Genomic DNA, 4,486 nt, shown 5'->3' with positions numbered 1-4,486 from the left:
GGATAAGTTATCTTGAAGTACAAGGGGTTCATATCAGAGTACATGCAATGAATCTGGGTGATATTTCTTCAACATCAACACATGAAAAACATTGTGTATGTTAGTTAACTCAGGTGGCAATGCTAAACGGTAGGCGACAGCTCCCACTCTATCCAATATCTCAAAAGGTCCAATAAATCAAGGACTGAGTTTTTCTTTCTTCCTAAATCTCATAATCCCTTTAATTGGCGAGATTTTCAGAAATACATGGTTGCCTACTTCAAATTCTAAATCTCTTCTTTCATTGTTGGCATAACTTTTCTGCCTATTTTGAGCTGTAAGAAGATGTTTCCTGATCAATTTCACTTTTTTGTAGTTTCTTCCACTAATTCAGGTCCAACTAGTTTTTGTTCTTCAACATCTTCCCAACAAATAGATGATCTGCAGGGTCTTCTGTATAAAGCCTCATAGGGTGTCATTTGAATGTTAGACTGATAGCTATTGTTATACGCAAACTCAATCAGAGGTAAATGATCGTTCTAATGATCCCGTAACTCAATGACACAGGCTCGTAGCATATCTTCTAGAGTTTGGATTTTTCGTTCTGATTAACCAACTGTTTAAGGATGGAAAGCCATACTAAAGGATAGCTTGGTCCCCATAGCATTCTGTAGACTGGTCCAAAATCTTGAAGTAAAACGGGGATCTCGATCGGAGACGATTGAGACTGAAATTGCATGCAATCTCACAATCTCTTTGATATAGAGCTTGGCCAACTTATCCAGTGGGTCATTTATTCTCATTACCAGAAAATGAGCAGACTTGGTTAATCTATCAACGATAACCCAAACAACATCATGTTGGGATCTTCTTTTAGGTAGACCCACCACGAAATCTATAGTAATATGTTCTCATTTTCACTCTGCTACTGGCAAGGCTTGAGTAGTCCTGATGATCTCTGACGTTCAGCCTTCACTTGTTGGCATATTAGACATTTAGAAACGAACTTTGTTATATCCTTCTTCATTGCACTCCATTAATATTTGGTCATTAAGTTATGATACATCTTAGTATTACCAAGGTGCATAACAAATATAGAGAAGTGCGCTTCTTCTAATATCTTATTTTTCATACTATTATTATTCGGCACATATGCTCTGTTTCTAAACCTCAATACACCATCTTCCGATAGTTTGAATTCTGGCCTAAGTCCCTTACCTCCGATAGTTTGAATTCTTACCTTGAATTCAAGGTAAGATTAGACTGCTGAGTTTCTCTAATTTTTTGCATAAAAATGGGTTGTACTTTTATATTGGTTAGGTATCCTCCTAATCTCTTATGTCAGAGATTCATATTAAATTTTTAGAACTCCTATATGAGTCTCTATTTTGAGGCCATTATGTATGCAAGAGAGCAAATACTCTGTTTACTAAGTGCATCTACAACCATATTGCCTTTTTTCAGATGGTATAGGATCTTACAATCATAATCCTTCAGTAAATCCATCTATCTCTTTTGGCACATATTAAGTTCTTTTTGCGAGAACAAATACTTCAAACTTTTATAGTTTGTGTGAGTTTTAAAACTTTCACCATATAAATAATGACACTAGATCTTTAAGGCAAAAATTATAGCGGCTAGTTCTAAGTCATGGGTAGGATAGTTCTGCTCATGATTCTTTAATTGTCTAGATTCATAAGCTATCACTTTTTTGTATTACATTAGCACACATCCCAATCCTTGCTTTAAAGCACCACTATAGATATAGGATAGTTCTGCTCATGATTTTTTGGTCATTATTCTATAAGACAAGATATGGTCCGTGACACATCGGGTTCCAGAAGACTGTATTGAGTAGAGTCTAGATAGACTCATCCATATAGTCACAAGCTTAGCTACGGTGGTAAGTCAACACGTACTCCATAGCCAAAACAACTAACGGTAATAATGTTAGTACTAGTAACACCCAACTAGTGGAGAGAAATAATAGAAAACTCATTAAAAGGTTCAAAAGGATGCAACCACCACCATTTACTGGAGCAACTGACCCAATATTAGCCGAGCAATGGATCATGGAGTTGGAGAAGATGTTCGAGGTTCTTAACCCCACTTTAAAGCAAAAAGTACAATTAACTACATTCATATTTAAGGGAGCTGCAGAACACTGGTGGCGCCTGAAAAAGGAAGGACGCCGATCTTTTGAAAAAAATTTGGATCAACATTGTACGAAAAATATTTCCCTAACTTTGTTCGAGAACAGAAGCAAATAGAGTTCCTAGAGTTAAAGTAAGGGAATATGAGAGTAGCAGAATATGCAGAAAAGTTCATAGAGTTGGCTCGGTTTACACCCAACTTAGTAGCAGATGAAAACTTAGGAGCCAAGAATTTCAAAGAGGCATCGTAAGGAGATATGGGATAAAATCTCAGTTCTGAAGATGACTACAAAAAAACATTGAAATGAGCCCAAATTACAGAAGAGGCTACAAGCCCAATCCCACAATAGATCTAGTGGCTTCGACCATTTATACCAAACAATAAGAGGAAGACCCAAGAACCACAACAACCTAATAAAAAATAGAAGACGGGTCTCATAGTCCCAGCATAAGGGCCAGAGTAGATATGTCCCCCATTGTGAAAAGAACCATGGTAGCAGATCCTACTACAAGCTGATAAATGGATGCTTCAAATATGGTAGTACTCAACATTGGATCAAAGAGTGTTCTATTAACAAAGAGTAAACAAGGCCAAAAAGTCAAAGAAGAATATATGTTCTTATAGAGAGAGATGTTGAAGCCTCCCGAGGTTTGATCCAAGATATGTTCACTATCTCTAACACCTTTGCTAAGGTCTTAATAAACCAAGGATCTACACACTCTTTTGCATCATATGAATTTGCTCAGCATCTGAATATTGAATAGTCACCTTTAGATTATGTATTAGTAGTCTCTACCCCAACTAATAGGGACTTGACTATTAGTACAATCTGTTGAGCATTTATTGTGGAGATTGCTAATAAAGAGTTACCAGTAGATCTCATACTCTTAAATATGCGTGATTTTGACATCATACTAAAAATGAACTGATTGGCAACATACCATGCCAATATAGATTATCATAGGAAGACTACTTTTAATATTCTCAATTACAAGGACTTCAAATTCAAAGGGATTAGGGATCCTCAACATCCATGTCTCGTATCTTCATTCAAGTTCAATGATTACTTGAGAAGAGATGTGTAGGGATTTAGTTTACGTAGTGGGGAAAAAATTCAGGTTACATGATATATATTTACATATATAGATAATGTGCAGAGAGAGAAATAAGGGAAAAAAATAGATGAAGAATGAAATGAAGCATGAGGTGGCAGGCTATAAAGGATTGGTGGCCAATTATTGATAAATGGAAAAGAAGGTGGACGTACGTGCTTGATTATATAATATAAAATTATGTATTTTTTATATTATCTAAACCAAAGTGATTTATATATATATGTATATATGGCCAAAAAACTAAGGAAAATTAAGAATGATGTGTCATATTTTGGGATAATTGTGGCCATGTAATATACCTATACGTATATATTTATATAGATACACATATATATATATTATATCATGGAAGCAAATTAAGGAATAGAAAATGCGGCTAAGTGAAGAGAAAGAAAATTGGAAGCTTGAGGTAGGAGGAATAAAAGAAGTAGTGGAGAGGTGGAGAGGCCCAAAGTGAGCAAAACAAAATTATCGGGGGGGGGGGGGGGGGGAATTCTGCACCTTCCCCACCATGTGTTATTGATTAATTAATGTCATTTCCCTATAAATATGAAAGAATGGAAAGCATGAGCAAACAAAGAAAAGAAAAAAAAAACGAAGAGAGACATGAGAAAGAAGAAGAAGAAAATTAAGAAAAAAATATTTTTGAGAGAAGAAAAATTTAAGAAAAATTGTGGAAGAATTGTGGAGAGATTTTGAAGGATATTTCAAGACAAATAAAGTTTAAATAAGAAGGGGAAGATTTGGAAGAAATTGGCGGACGAATAATGAAGCAAATAAGATTAAACTAGAGGAGTCTCAACAGTATAATTTTGAATTTTTGTAAATTATGAAATTTTACTTTTAGAATTAATGTTAGAATTTCAATTAGAATATAGTTAGAGTATTAATTGTATACATAAAATAATTTGAGATTTTATCTAAAATTAGGAATTGAAATGGGGAAAATGATTGGGGCTAAGTCCTCAAATTTAGTATGATATCGTACTACAGTTGAGGTAAGAATTGTAGTACTCCCTTAATAATTTTTAATGAGTTTTCTATATACATCTAGAAGATGTAATTTGAATGAAAATAAAAAAACAGTATGATTTTGAAAGAAGTATGTGTGTGTGTGTATATATTAATGAGATTTTAAGTAAATTAAATTAATGTCTTCTTGTGTGTTTTCTATTAATAGATGCCCATTGCTATGTGTAGGTATTAAAGATATGCTAAATTATTATAAAATAAGGTTA

The sequence above is a fragment of the Carica papaya genome, chromosome 5, assembly GCF_054855325.1.
Source record: "Carica papaya isolate Zhongbai chromosome 5, ASM5485532v1, whole genome shotgun sequence".
Taxonomy (NCBI): domain Eukaryota; kingdom Viridiplantae; phylum Streptophyta; class Magnoliopsida; order Brassicales; family Caricaceae; genus Carica; species Carica papaya.
This window is presented reverse-complemented; position numbering follows the sequence as displayed.